Below are 16414 nucleotides of genomic sequence, written 5' to 3' on the forward strand. Positions count from 1 at the left end.
ATAACTAAAAGAACTTAAGATTGTTGTATTTTTCAGCAACTACACTTTATACTAGAAGTTACTGAAATAACATTTATGATAATTAATGAAAGGAAATGTGAGCCATCCATTTTATCTAGTCAAAAGGAATTTTCAATGAGTAAGCTTCCATAAACTGAATAGAACATGCAAAGATATTCCTGTAATTACTTACTGAAGAACCAACAAACTTAAGGCAAACAAAAAATGAGTATACATTGACATAAAAAGGGATGGTGAGCATTAAATATATTTTTACCTGTTTACTTAAGAGTAAATTATAGCTAGCAATACTGTATATTCTGCCAATGTGCACATGCCAAATTTGTTAGAATTGGAGGAAGAAAGGGGAGAATATATAGGTATTAACTGGAATAATAAGGCTAATACTTCAACTTAGATCCTGGGGAGACAAAGGAGAGAAACAAAAGAAAATATGATATAAATGACCATGTATAACAATGTGAGTTGGCTTAACTCAGCTAAGGGAAAAAAAGAAAAAAGAAAAACTCTGATTGGTGATTGTTTAACAAAGCTAATTGAACATTCTGCTATTTATGTGAGCCTCACTTAAAGACATATAGAAGAGTTAAAAATCTAAAAGATGGAAAAAGATAAAAGGGAAATGCAAAGAGAAAGACAAAATTAATACCTGATAAAACAGAAATCAGATAAGAAGTATTAAAAGAAACAAAGAAGGACACATTATAATACTAAAGACTGCATTTACAATAGAGATATATTTATGTCCAATAACATAGTAGTAACTTTCTCAAAGCAGAAAACGAACTATGCAAGCAGAAACAGGAATACATGGACATGATACATTCTCCCAACCCAAGTTTGAGCAAGTGACCCGTAAGCTTATAGAAGACCTAAAACCATAATGACATAAATTTATAGATATGTAACCAGTTCCGAATACAAATAATACAGTCTATTTTGATTTTATTTAAGTTTTTAAATTTTAATTCCAGTATACTTAACATAGTGTTGTATCAGTTTCAGGTACACAATACACTGATTCAACAATTCTAGTATTTTTTTAATCTCCATCATTTTTTTATTATGTTCAGTTAGCCAACATATAGTACATCATTATTTTTTGATGTAGTGTTCAATGATTCACTAGTTGCATATAACACCCACTGCTCATCACCACACGTGCCCTCCTTAATACCCATCACCCAGTTCTAGTATTAATCAGTGGTCATCATTACAAGTGTACTCTTTTTTTTTTTTTAAAGATTTTATTTATTTATTTGACAGAGAGAGACACAGCGAGAGAGGGAACGCAAGCAGGGGGAGTGGGAGAGGGAGAAGCAGGCTCCCCGCAGAGCAGGGAGCCCGATGTGGGACTTGATCCCAGGACCCTGGGATCATGACCTGAGCCGAAGGCAGTCGCTCAACTGACTGAGCCACCCAGGCGCCCTACAAGTGTACTCTTAACCCCCTTCCCTATTTCACTCATTCCCCCCATCTACCTCCCCTCTGGTAACCATCAGTTTGTTCTTTACAGTTAAGGGTCTGTTTCTCGATTTGTCTTTTTTAAATTGTTCAGTTGCTTTGCTTCTTCAATTCCACATATGAGTGAAATCATATGGTATTTATCTTTCTCTGATTTAATTTCACTTAGCATTATACTCTTCAGCTCCATAATGTTCTAATATAGTCTATTTTTAAGTACACATGGCACACTCATGAAAATGGACCATATTTTAGGCTCTAACAGCTTTGTATTTTGTCATTTTAGCTAAGCTGGAACTACAGTTCACTTCCGGGCATGGTTCTAAGTTAGAGTCAGCCACCAGAACACTATTGTGAGACTACTGTGAGACGTGTAGTGTGGAACTAAAGCAGCAACCATGTTTTCACTCAGAACGATGCTGTCGCTCAAGTACCTTGTCTGGGATGTCCTGGCTTATTTTGTTGTAGTGAGGTAGCAGCTGGGTCATTAACTGTCCCAATTCACACGGGTTATGCTGCCTCCTTCAGTTTTGCTAATTCTTGGACCAGTTTGGGTACTGGTCTTTGGCAAAGTTTATTACCATTTCTGCATTTCACCTGCATTATCAAATTTGGAGGCCTGGCAGCAGTGAGAGAAAGATGCAAGTTCTGGAGAGAGACTGATGTGAGTTCCAGTTCATCCTTCTGAATTTTAGTTTGTATCTACACTCGTGTACTTCAATTTCATCTTCCATTCCAGACTTCAGGTCCACCACTGGACTTGGGGACCCAGACTGCTTAATCGGGTACCATGGTTATTTAAATTCTAATCTCCATCCCTTACATCCTTCCTAGTGGTTCTAGATCAGACTTCATTTTCTAAAAATAACCTTAACAATATTTCCCATTCCAGAGACTCTTCCAGAATCTTGTCACTGGATTCTATCTCCCCTCTTCCTGAAATTGGAAGAGTCTTTAGAATTACCTCAACTACTCAAGTAGGCCAGGTAGTGACTATTCAGACTTCTGAGATTAGGTCAGAGAAAGTGACAGAGCTTCTGTCGACTCTTTCTTAGGATGGTTGACCTTGAAATCCAAATAGGATACTGTGGAAAAGCCCAGACCACAGATCATGACCCATATGAGAATAAGTGAGACCCCCATCCCTCAGTGCAAGCTGAATTCTCAGCAACATCCTACACCAACTTGGCAACCATGTTTGTCAATCATCTTGGAAGTGGATCTTTCACTTCTCAGTTAAGCAACCCTGGCTAATGCTGAATGGATCAGAGATGACCTTTCCCCACTGAGCCCTGCCCAAATTGCAGATTTCATGAGAAAAAAAAAAATGATTATAGTTGTTTTAAGCCACTAAGTTTTAGAATAATTTGATATTCAACAATAGAGAACTAGAACAGTCATTTGATGAATCAGCTTTTATGAATCAGCTTACAATTTCTTTTCATCTGTTTTAAGCCATGGTGGCTAAATAATCATGAGTATAGCAAGCATTAAATTTTTTTGCCCCTCTCCAAAGGATATATTAATAGAACAAAACCAAAATGCCCAATAGCAAAAGATGCTGTGGTTTGGGGGAAGGGCATATTAATCATTTTGTACCTTCCTTCCTGCCCCTCCTGCCCCATGCCACCCTCTCTCCTTCATATTACTGTGTCCTCTTTGTATATCCAGGAGGCTAAGAGGGATCTGATTATCTTAGCTCTTCCTCTCTGGAGTCAGTTAGCATGCAGGAAATTCGAGCCAACACCTGATCCTTCTCATGGATAGAGTGGCAGTCTCTTCCGTAGACAAATGGAGTTGTAAATATTTTCATCTCACCCAGTTATTATTCTAAGGGGTTTCTATCATGTCTCTCAGTAACAGCTGTATAGGACTTAGAAAACTTTTTGTGAGAACTTAAGACTTAACAACTGATACCAAGATTTCTACTCAGAAGACACAGGGAAAAAGATAAGGAAATATTTCTTAGTTTATATGTTGATTGTTTTCTAGAGGATATGAAGGCTATAATGCTAAATATACGAATGGCTCAGTGGTCAAAATCATTGTTTTATAATGTTATTACCATCTTTTTATTATTATTTTTTTTTTGCAGGCAACACTTAAGACAATATAAGCTATGGAAATAAAGAAAAATACAGAACTTAGCCACATAAGATTTATTTCCAGTAAAACTTGGGACATTGCCACGATTAATTGTTCAATTAAATCATCTCAGTATTGAAGGTGGAAAGCAGAAGAGTTGGAAACTTTCTGCTTTTTACTCTTTCCACAGCTTATTTTCCACTACCCGTTTGAACTTCCCTAAAACAAGTCCCAACTAGCATAGTAGCATTTTTAGTCTTAAACTGCATCAAATTAATAATACTGTTTTCTAAACCAAGACATATTAATTATACTGTTTTCATTTGCTTATGCTAAGTCACTAGAACAATTTAGCTTTTCCAAAATAGGTTTGGGACTCACAGAAATCTTGCTGGGAGAATGAGAAGTTTAGTCAATGCTTTATTCATCTCCTCTCACAAGACTTTAATTTATTTAAAATATTTTTCTCTTTTTTTCCACTTAGTAAGGAATTAGAATTTCTGAGAAGTCTTTCTGCTCAGATCCTAAAAATTCGTTCCCTAATAGAGTACTGAATTGACTCACTCTTAATTCAAAGCAGGTCCTTGGCATGTTGCCTTGAGTCAAAGGTTGTGGTTGGAAATCATACCATGGATATTTTCTAAATGGTTTCACTGTATATTATATAACATAGTCAAAATTTCTGTAAAGGCTGAGGCCAAGAGATGAAAGTCACAGTGACTTCTGACTCTACCCACTCATTTGTCTGTGTTTATACATGATAGAAAATTTAAAATATATATATAGGCTATTCTTATGAAAGATAAAGGTTCACAATTTTATCCCCTTACAGAAGGAATGGAACTAAATTACTGGAGGTTTTTTTTTTTTTTTTTTTTTAAGATTTTATTTATTCATCTGACACAGAGAGACACCGTGAGAACAGGAACACAAGCAGGGCGAGTGGGAGAGGGAGAAGCAGGCTTCCCGCGGAGCCGAGAGTCCGACGCGGGGCTCGATCCAAGGACCCTGGGATCATGACCCGAGCCGAAGGCAGACGCTTAACGACTGAGCCACCCAGGCGCCCCATGGAGGATTTTTTTCTATTAGACTTATGTTAGGTGTTAGTGGAGAAAAATGGAATGTAAATATAAATAGGATAGGGACTGGCTCTTGAGAAATTAACAGCCAAATGAGAGAGAAAGGCACATACCATGATACACTATGAAAGGTGCTCAAATAGAGATCAGAACATGCCCCTATGGAAGAAAGGAATAATTATGGATTAAGTAGAAGAAAATTTAGGGAGAGCTCTCAGAATAAAGAGGAGAGGAGTTACTCCTTTTTAAGAGGAAAAAACCCACTGAAATATAAAACATATAAAGTGTATTTTCTAAGGTAGGTGGCTAAAGCTAGGTTATAGCATGTGGATACACAACTATTAGACAAACTGACCTTATATCCACTTGGAATTGGAGTTCAGTGATTTACTTGATTTGTGTCTTATGCATTAAATTTTCAACATCCTGTTAAAAAATAGGTCTTTAGGGTTTATTTATTTCAAAAGCTTACAGACCTATTTTTCTACTGTTCAGTTCTGTGGTTCCCTGTACTTCAAACTTATTTCTGTTAAGTTTTATTTTCTCTGCTTATACAGCTACACCATGTATCTTTAATTAACATATTTTATAGGTACAAGAATAAATCAGTTGTTATATTTACCCCTTCCTGACTCCAAGAGGTACTGTTTACCACCATGAATACACCATTATCTTGTCAACAACTCCCATGTCTGCATTGTCTGGAAAAACACTATAGCGGGAAGTGAACCTAATCTCAATGGCAGTCAATCAGGACAAAAAATTGAGAAAACATCCCTAAAAGGGACCAAACATTAATACTGTGACACAGAATCAGAAATTAAACTGAAACAAAAAAAGTGATTTGGGTAATAAATTTCACTAAAAAGCAATTTCACTAATAGTTGGCAGAAGGGAAATTGACCAAAGTTCATCAATAAGTAATTGCACATTATTGTGAATAAGTTTTCCCAACGGTTCCATGAATCTTTATTCAGAACCCTTGTACACTATGTTCGTACACACTACAAAATCCTAACAGTAGAAATATATTTTAGGATTGGGATCTAAGTTAAAATAGTTGCACAACTGATTTGACATATTCACATGATTGGCTTTGTCAGAAATGTATTTGGAAACTTACCAGACCAATTGCCTCACTGTCATTTGCAATAATCCAGATGACAGAGTCTGACAGTGAAATATTTTTCCCAGCATGTGGCAGCATCATCAGCTGCTCCAATGTGGACTATTTTTACTGTAGAAAATGGAAATGTTTGTCTTTCTTTTTTATATACAAAAAAGTAAACTCTGTGATCATAATACTCATTTCCAGTAACCAAGAATTTTGAGAGTATGCAAAAAGACAATGGAATATAAGGTTGTAATATGAGAAAAGGAGGGGAAAAGTCAGAGATGGATCCAGTATAGAAATGAGCAAGGGACATGTGGATAATATCATACACAAGGTATAGTGAAAAAAAATATTGGGCCCCATGTTTTCAAAGAATTGGTCTAATAAATTTCAATTACTGACTGCTATCAATTTTCCCCACATTCTGGGCTTAGTAATCCCAATCATGTAAAGATTTACAATTTACAATTTCACTTTTATATATGGAAATAATTTTAAACATCCTTTATTATCTTCATGAATTTCTTGGACTCTCACTTTTTTATATAGGAACTACTTTGCTTGTCCAACTTTTCATGATCCAGAGTAGGTCACTGACTTCCTCAAGATTACACAGGAAAGAAGGTAATCAAATGGATGGCAATAAGCAGATGAAAAGATGGTCCACATCATAGGTCATTATGGTATTGTAAATTAAAATAGCAAGGACATACCACTACATACCTATGAATGACTAAAATTTAAAATACCAAAAATACCAAAAGCTGGTCAGGTCGTTTTCTTTTCCAGGTAATTCTTCCATGTACTCTATTATATATACAAGTAGGATTTTTATACTTAAAAAGATTCTCAATTCCTGCTAATTTGAAGATGTGACATGTTTAATCTAGGACTTTGATTTTTTCTACCACCCTTCTGCATACTTTTATTTCTATATAAACTAAGTTCATTCTAGATTTCACTGGATCCACTCCTACTATGGATCTTTAATTGCTTAGAGTAGGTAAGATGTAATCAATGTAAACTGAGTTAACCTCAAATGTTCCTTGAAGCGTTCTAAATATATCAATGTTTTTTCTGTAGTTAATAAATCACAAGTCAGCAAAGTAATGTTAAATGAGACTAGCTGATGAATAATAGTTACTGTGATATGTAATAGGGGAAAATGTTCCTATTAAATATGCAAGTATGACAACACATGGGCGATAGCAGCTTTGATTTTCCAATGCTATAATGTGAGATTGTAAAGTCAAAGGTCTTAAAACTCTTTGATTTAATTTTATTCCCACACTGCCTTTAATCTTACTACATTAACCTTTGAGATGTACCACACATGCAGCTTAATGAACATGTTGCAAGTTCCTTAAATCATCATATGCAATAGGAAGGGACAATCAACAATAGCTTGCTCCTAAGGATATAAACCAGGCCTTTTATAGGAATGGCTTCACATGGTATTCTAAGGGTGCCCGGAAGTGAACATTTTTGAGGTCGTCCTTTTGGAAATAGTTTGATTTGCTTATTCTCTAACTTCTGATTCCATTTAGATACAATCATGAGCTAAAGCATATTTTACTGCTATTTTACTGCTCAGCAGTCTAGCTTTACAAAATCAAACTGTCTTCTTTCTACATCCTTGAACAAATGGAACGATCATGGCTTGTGAACTGAGTTGCAGTAATCCATGTGGTGGTGATGACATTTCAAACAAAAGCTCATGATTTTTGAAATGTAAGACACATCCTTAAATGAAAAGCCACAAATAAATTATTTACAAGATACATTTATCATATTGGGATGAGAAATGAAAACCTATTCCCAAAATTCCAAATTTTAGCTTTATTTTCTAATGCATTAAATTTCAAATTTTATTTAGATACAGAATAATCTTTGTTTTCATGTATTCACATCAAAGTCAATGTGTGATTTATTATTTATCACAAACTCAAATTTCCTTGAAACATATACCTAAGGAAAATAACTTTTCATATATATATATATGTACATACATATATATATATATTTGCATCCATATATATATTTGCACAGAAGACTGAATGTCTCAAACTTTTTTTGAATAGTATTAAGAATAAAAAGTCTCATGATATGCTTAAAATCATAGCTTGGAAATAGTTACTTTGTCTTAGTGTTCTTTACTCTTGATCTGGACTATTTCCTTGAGTCAACTAATTGTAGCTAAAATTCCTGTACTGACTGTGGATATGTATTCCAGTCCAAGGGAACTGTTAATGATCATCAGAGGAAGCTTATAAGGAGGTGAAGAATCTATCATATGTCCCCCTGTTGGTTACCAACTTTGTCTATTTTGTCTATTACCTGCTGATCTGGCATGATGGAATCTATCATATGTGGTAATTTGCCTTGTCTTGATAGGATTTCATGGACTGATGCTCTCATAAGTTCCCCATAAGGGGACTGATACAGAATTACTTGTCAATGTGACAGGCATATGCTTTTATCTATGCTTTCTTCCTCCAAAAATGTATATTACTAATCTTTTCTGAGTCTATCTTTGCTTTTGAATATTCTTGGTAAGAGTCTGAGTATTGTTGAGATCTAACAGTTATTCCACAGAATGCTGCAAATAATTTCCTCTTGATCAAGTATTCTTTATTGACCTGATTTTAGTATGTACCACAGTGTAAGGTTTCTTGTCTGAAACATCTTATAACTGAGTATAATCCATGATACACCAAAAAATAAGACCCAAAGTCCATTATGAAATACAGACACGCACACGAGTGCGCACGCAAGCGCGAACATACACACACACACACACACATGCATTTGTTGACCTAGATTGCCCCAAGAGCTCAGAAAATAATATCCAAGAAATTTATATGTAAGACAAAGAAACTTCTGTGAAACACATGAAATGCTCGAGTTAATTAAGTAACCCCATTTTCTCTTGGGGTTCCAATACAAGAGAAAATACCAGTAAAACACTTCAGTCTCAAGTTATATCTTTCTGAGGAAAAAAAATAAAGGCTGATTATTCACATCTATTTCTCAACTGAAGAAAACCCACTATCTTCCGAAAATTCCCTTTTAAGGAAGTAACTCCTCTTACAAAAAACTAAAGCCAGACCTCAGATTTGCCACAATCAAACAGATAAAGACAGCTTAACTAGCCCAGGATTTACCACAAAATACTTCATTCTACTTCCAGAATTTTATGGTAAAATATTTTTTCTACCTCTGATATTAAAATAGAAACTTTTCATAAACTACATTTTAACTGCATTTTGAAGTCTTTATTTTATATTTAATAAATACTAAAGCATGAACCTATGTCTTTTTAAATCTTAATTACTGCTGATATGGATGTAGTCTCTACAATTATCTATCTTGAAACCCAGTCCTGTCTCCATAAACTTAGGTTTAAAAATATAATAAACCAGAAAGCAAAGTGGAAAGGTAGAGAAAAAATGCACTCTTTAAAATAGGTATGAATTCAAAGCCTTGTTTTTCTATTACTAGCTTATGTTCTAGGGCAAATATCTTAGGTCATCTGAGTTTCAGTGTCCTTGAATGCATAAAGCAGGATAGTTACAAATTTTCAGATAATGTGTGTAATATGTCTGTTATGTAGTAGGTGCTAAGTAAATACTTGTTAAACTACTTAAAAAAATAAATACGGAAGTATTGGAAAACCATAGAAAGTAAAATTATTTTGACATTCTCAACCAAGAACTGAGAGAGTAGTCTTTTTTGTGTTGTTCTTATTTTATCTACAGATGCATTTCGGAGGTGATAAATCACTTTCCTCAGATATACAGGTGTTATCACTCTGACAATGAAGCTCTGGAGCAAAAGTCAGGTACAGTGTGAAAAAACAAAAATGCTGTGTACCAAAAACAAAACAAACAAAACAAAACCTTGCTTCCCAGTTTTCAAAGGGTAAGATTTGAGCTATAAACAAAATAGGACTTTTGGTCTTAATCTATCATTCGGGGGTGGGGGGGAAGGAATCGGAATTCAAAACTATATGGATTTAGTAAACTCAAGTCAATCCCATACTGACTGCTTCATTTTCAAAATATTTTTGCTAAGGAGAAATGGATTATAAAAATACATCCCAAATGATGTTTAAAGAAGGTCACATAAACTTCCTTGAAGGCAGGATGCTAAGCCTGTGGCTCAAGTGTCTTAAAACCATGAATGGAACATTCATAGGTAAGGTTTGTATGATGTTCAGCCAGAGCACCATCTGACAGTTGGCATTTCTTATTATACCAAATATGTGAATATTACTTTTCATTTGTAATATTAGAGACACTTTAAAACAATTGCTTCAACTTTTGAAGCTTATATGCTTGCAAATTTAAAGAATACAAGTTTTAGAAATGTTACTATTCTGAGAGGAGGCTTGGTGGCGGGGCAGGGAGAATGGACATAGGATAAAGGAGGAATTATTTGAATGTCTATAAAACATCACTGATGGGAATAAAAGGGCTTAAGTGAAGAATCCTTTACTTTCCAAATGTAGTATGATAGCTTTTGTAAAACCAAATTGAGAAACAGGCAAGCTTTTAACTCTGAAGGAAAGAGAGGGGCCCTTACATATGAGACGAATAAATTTCTTGAAGAATGAACTAGGTATTGGATGAATAAATGCTTGGCTCCTTTGAAATGAAAGAACTGAGTAATTTCTAGGAAAATAAAACAATAAGAAAGAAGAACAATCTTGTAGAAAATAGTGAAAAGCACACATTTGTTAAGACTCAGATATTATACAAATTTTTAAATGTGCAGTCTAACTTTAATCCCATGTGGCAACAAGAATCTTGATATGTTCTCATTTTCCTGACTAAATCTTAAATTAGAATGAAGTTTAAAATATATTAAATGAGGAAAACAGACATTCCTTAAGGGGCTGTTCATATTACTGGGCCACTGGCTCATTTGTTTAGATGCATCTGCATATTTTACATATTCCTTTAATATATTAAGTAGACACTGAAATACAACCAAGAATTAGAAAAAGTGAAAATCATATTCTCCTTTTCTTCAGTCCATTTAAGACTGACATTTAATGATAGGCATTCTACCAAAATCTTATATAATCAGAGATAGGAAAGTTTCAAAATGCTTATCAGTTCACATGTTAATTTCAATAAATATTTCAATGTGCGTTATGAAATTTTATCAAAATAATTAAAAGAGCACGCATTTCCAATGTAGAACTTAAAACCAATGAGGAAGTTTAATTTTCCCTTTTTTACTGACAGACGGTAGGAGTTGAGTAAAAATAGATTCTTTTCAATGTTATGCTAATGTATTTATGAGTCTATCTTAAATCAAAAAGATAAAAAGTATGGGTCCCTGGGTGGCTCAGTTGGTTAAGCGACTGCCTTCGGCTCAGGTCATGATCCTCGAGTCCCTGGATCGAGTCCCTGGATCGAGTCCCGCATCGAGTCCCGCATCGAGTCCCGCATCGAGTCCCGCATCGGGCTCCCTGCTCGGCAGGGAGCCTGCTTCTCCCTCTGACCCTCCCCCCTCTCATGCTCTCTCTCTCTCTCAAATAAATAAAATTTGGGGGAAAAAAAAAGTATGAAAAATAGTATTTATAGAAGGAGAACCAGGAAGCTTATTAAATATTTATGGAGGTCTTATAATAATAGATAAGTATTTTAAGGTTTAACTAAACATGATGCCATCTCCTATTTTTATCAGTGCCACGTTTACGTTGAGTAAGAAAGAACCTATATATACATGGGCTCCACAAGCTCCTATTTTTTTTTTTCAAAAAGCTGTTTTCTCCCCCATTAACTGGATTTTAGTTATTAAATAATAGCAGAGTATTTTAAAAACTGTTTTATGAAACCAACAAGTTTTGGATAGGAACCAGTGCATTTCTACTGAGATTTATAGGATATTGATATTTTCTGGCACTCTTTAAGAAGCGTACTGAATTCCCTCCAAGCCTTCAGATAACAATGATCCAGGCTATTAGATTTTTTTTTTTTCAGTTTTGTTTGTATTTTCAGGAAAGATTAGGAGCGGCATGATGTTTTGGATAAAATGTGAGCCAAAAGTACTGATGTGTTAGCTGGAAGTACAAATAGGAACATTTCTTAGTTGGTTAGCCCCCATCTCAGCTTAGATTTTACTTCCTGTCACTGTTGTTTATTTCTTATTTATTTTAGGGGTGGAAAGCTATCCCCCGCATTGTCTGGGAGGCCCGAGGGGACAGCTGACATTTGCTATTCTTGAAAGAGGTGCCAAGGATGGAGATGCGTGGCTAACGGGCGACGTAAAAGACTGAAATCCGTCTCAGCAGCTGTCACTGCAGTGGGCATAGTACAAATCCTCAAAATGCTGCTCTTCACTGCCAAGGCCTTCTGTACTTTTGGCAGCATATCCTCAACAGTTCTGAATGTTGTGTGGCTGCCCTCAGGGCGGCACGGCAGTGTGGGTCAACGTGTAGAACGATATTGGATCTCTCGTTTTAGGGCATGTTTGCCACAGGGAAACAAAGGGAAGGCATTGGTATCTCTGTTTCTCTGACTTCACTTAGGTCCTTCATTTTGATTTTGTCCTCTGGTCAAGTAACTTTTAAGAAATCTATTGGTGGTTTTAACAATTCTGTGGTCCTCAAGACAATATGATTTGGAGGGAAGCTGAATCCATAGGTACAAGATCAGCTAGATGTAAAAAAAAAAGATCTGCCAGATGGCTCGGGTGTTTGAAGAGAATTTTACATAAACAGTTATTGTTTCTTGTTTATCTATAATGTAATTTCAAAAAATACGTTTTGTGAACTTCAGAGACCACCAGCTGAAAGAATGTGAATGACCTAATGGATTAAATTTGGAAGAACACTACCTTTCCACATTTTTTTTTTTAAAGATTTTATTTATTTGAGAGAGAGAGAATGAGAGAGAGCACATGACAGAGGGGAGGGTCAGAGGGAGAAGCAGGCTCCCCGCCGAGCAGGGAGCCTGATGCGGACTCGATCCCGGGACTCCAGGATCATGACCTGAGCCGAAGGCAGTCGCTCAACCAACTGAGCCACCCAGGCGCCCCCTTTCCACATTTTGATGTATGTTTTTTTAAGTACCTTTACTATCTTTGCACTAGGTCTAGAAGTGATTACCATATAACTCACAGAATATTGTGAGAAAAAGGTAGGTAATAACAATCCTATTAAAGAAACAAAATACTAAATTTAAATAGATTACATTAGAGGGGCATTTAGTCGGCCAGAGTGGTAACTGCTATAAACAAATACTTTATACAACCTAACACTTTAAATGGAAGATAACCTTGACTGGCCAAACACACTTTGAATCTTTTTTAACATGTCTCCAGGCTTGAAGCAGAGCACTTAGTAAAAAGCCTTGTTGAAGGCTCAAATCTAATAGTAGGGCTTTCCCACAGCTCTTTCAAACTATTCATGCCAGTAGCTGAGTAAGATGCTGTAATATACATTTATGGTGCCTCTAAACTTGAGTAAAACATATTTTTAAGTGAATTATATAAGGTGTTAAGGGACACTTGTATTAAATGAAAATTAGGCTGCCTTAACTTTAAGCAGCATACTGTTTAGGGAATATCAATGATAGAACTATTTTTAAAAAATGCTTAAGTTCAATTGCATGGAGAGGGATGAAGAGGGAATATAGTCCAATCATATGTTTAGTCCTGTTTCATGTCCTTTATATTTTGGTGTACACAAACATACTATGACTTACTTTAGAAAACTTAAAATAATTTATGTCTTACTATATTTTTATTTATTTTGACATTTTAAAATTAATTTGTTCTGGGTTAGTTTAACTGTTGCCCATCAAGAACAATTCTGAGAAAGATTAAAAATCATGATATAATGAAATATGGCAAACCCAACCAGATGAATTTCAATTTTACAAAACTAGTCTTGGCGACTTTTCATACAGATAAATGGTGTTGTAGATTCTATGGGTTTGGACAAATGCATAATGGCATGTATCCACCATTAAAGCATCATACAGAACAGTTTCACTGCCCTAAAAATCCTCTGTGCTCCTCCTATTCAACCCTACCTCTTCCCTAACCACAGGCAACCGCTGATCTTTTTACTGTCTTTATATAAGTTTTACATTTTACAGAATGTCTTATTGTTGGAATCATACAATATGTAGGCTTTTCAGATTGGCTTCTTTCGCTTAGTAATATAAATTTAAGATTCCTCCGTGTCTTTTCATAGCTCGGTAGCTTATTTTTTCTTAGTGCTGAAAAATATTCCATTATCTTCATGTATCAGTTTATTTATCCACTTTTCGGTGAAGGAGATCTTAGCTGTTCCCAAGTTTCAGCAATAATAAAGCTGCTATACACATCCATGTGCTGTTTTTTGTGTGGACCTAAGTTTTTAACTTACTTGGGTAAATACCAAGTAGCATGATTGCTAGATCACATGGTAAAAGTTAGTCTGGTGTTGTAAGAAATTGCCACACTGTCTTTGTACCATTTTGCATTTCCACCATTATCAAAGATAAACAAAGCTAGATGTTAGATAAAGTGGTGAAGACAGATTTTATTTGGCAAGTAGTGATGGTGGGTAAAGAGCTGAGCCTCATTCCCATTTGTGCAGAGGTGACTAGGAGTTTGTTCTTTTTTTTTTTTTTTTTTTTAACAATCTATTTCTGAGAGAGAGAGAGCACGAGCAGGGAGAGGGGACAGAGGGAGAGGGAGAGAGAGTCTCAAGCAGACTCCACACTGAATGCAAGCCTGAGGTGGGGCTGGACCTGAGATTATGACCTGAGCCAAAACCAAGAGTTGGATGCTTTACCGACTGAGCCACCCAGGCACCCCGTGACTGGGAGTTTTAAAGGGACAATGGTGTGGGTTTGGTGAGTAGGAGTTCAGCAGGGTCAGATAAATGAAAAATTACAAAGTGTAGGTGAGAATAGGCCAGTTGTGGTTGTTGTCAGTTATCAAAGTTAGGATTCTATCCTCCCACAGAGACTGGGAGAAAGAGGCCCTATCCTTTCTAATGATTGCATTTCAAAGGAATGGGTCTCAGGTTCTTAAAGATTCTTCTAATTTTAAGAGCCACATATGCACAATTATAAGTCAGTTTTAGGAACACTCGAAGAAAGGTAGTTCAGGTATCTGTGCTCGGGTGTTGGCTAGAAGGAGCGGCAAATTCTCCTGGTAATGTTGAGCTTTTTCAGGCAGGTATTTAATGGAGAGCTCAGGTCATCACAGAAACACACAGCCTTATGCTGTTAGAAGCCATGGTAGATTTTAGTTATTTTTTAGTGCAAAGGTTTACAGCAAGTTGTTATGTGCTGAGAGTTCTTCAGTTCTCTTTAGCAATGAATGAGGGTTCCTGTTGTTCCACATTCTCACCAGCATTTGGTGTTGTCAGCATTCTGGATTTTGAGCATTTTAGTATGTATATTTAATTTACATTTGCTTGACAACATATGATGAACATCTTTTCATAGGCTTATCTGCCATCTGTACATTTTTTGGTGAGAGGGCTGTTCAGGTCTTTTGCCCATTTTTTAATCAGATTTATTTTTTGTTGCTGAACTTTAACAGTTCTTTGTATATTTTGATTAACAGTCCTAGACTGGATGTATATCTTTTCCAAATATTTCGTTCCAGGCTGTGGCTTCTCTTGATGGTATCTTTCACAGAGTAGAAGTTTTCAATTTTAATGAAGTCCACATATCAATGCTCTCTTTCATGGATCATGCCTTTGGTTATGTATCTAAAAAGTCATTGCCGTACCAAAGGTTACCTAGATCTTCTCCTAGGTTATCTTCTAGAAGTTTTCTAGTTTTGCTAAAGACCCAGAATAGCAAACACAGTACTGAGAACAACCAAGTCAGAGAACTTCAAAAATTACTATAAAACGACAGTAATCAATGCACTGTGATACTGGCATGAGAATAGATTAAGAGATCGGTGGGACAGAATGGAGAACCTGGAAATAGACCCATTTAAGTAGAGTCAACTGACACACAAAGGCAATACCTTTAGGAGATAATCTTCTTAACAAATAGTACTGGAACAACTGGACATCTACAAGCAAAAAAATGAATTGATACAGAATTCATACTCTTCACAAAAATTAACTCAAAATAGATTTTAGGCTAAAATTTACAGTGGAATTGTCATCAAGATAATATTGATCTCTTTAAATGTGCCTGGTAGATTTTGTGCCCCCTGGCTCCCTACCCTCAAATCTTCAGACTATTTTTTATAATACTGGGATTATCATGTTCTTCAATGTCTGAGAGGACTCTCGGTACAATTATTTGGATTTTGTCTATCATTTCAGCAAAAATCATTTAACTTCTTAACTCCTTATAGCTAAACATGCTTTCCCTCTACCACCCTTCAGCCAGTTGTATTAAGTTATATTTCCCTAGGACACGGTTACTTTTTTTCCAGAATTTTATTTTATGTGTACAAATCTGTTCAGAATTTACTTGTCTTCTAAAAATGTGCTATAGCTACCATTATGTTTTGAATCCTACCAATATTTATTTCTGCTTTCTTTTCTCTCATTAATTTTTGAATATCTATTTTTTATGTATAAGCTCAGGTTCTACTAGAAGCAGATAGGAAAATGGAATTGAATGTGCAAGGGTTTTATGAAAGGAAACGCCTTCATAAGAGAAAATAGGGA

Source organism: Mirounga leonina, unplaced genomic scaffold (assembly GCF_011800145.1).
Source record: "Mirounga leonina isolate KUSES-001 unplaced genomic scaffold, KU_Mleo_1.0 Mir_168, whole genome shotgun sequence".
NCBI classification, from domain to species: Eukaryota; Metazoa; Chordata; class Mammalia; order Carnivora; family Phocidae; genus Mirounga; species Mirounga leonina.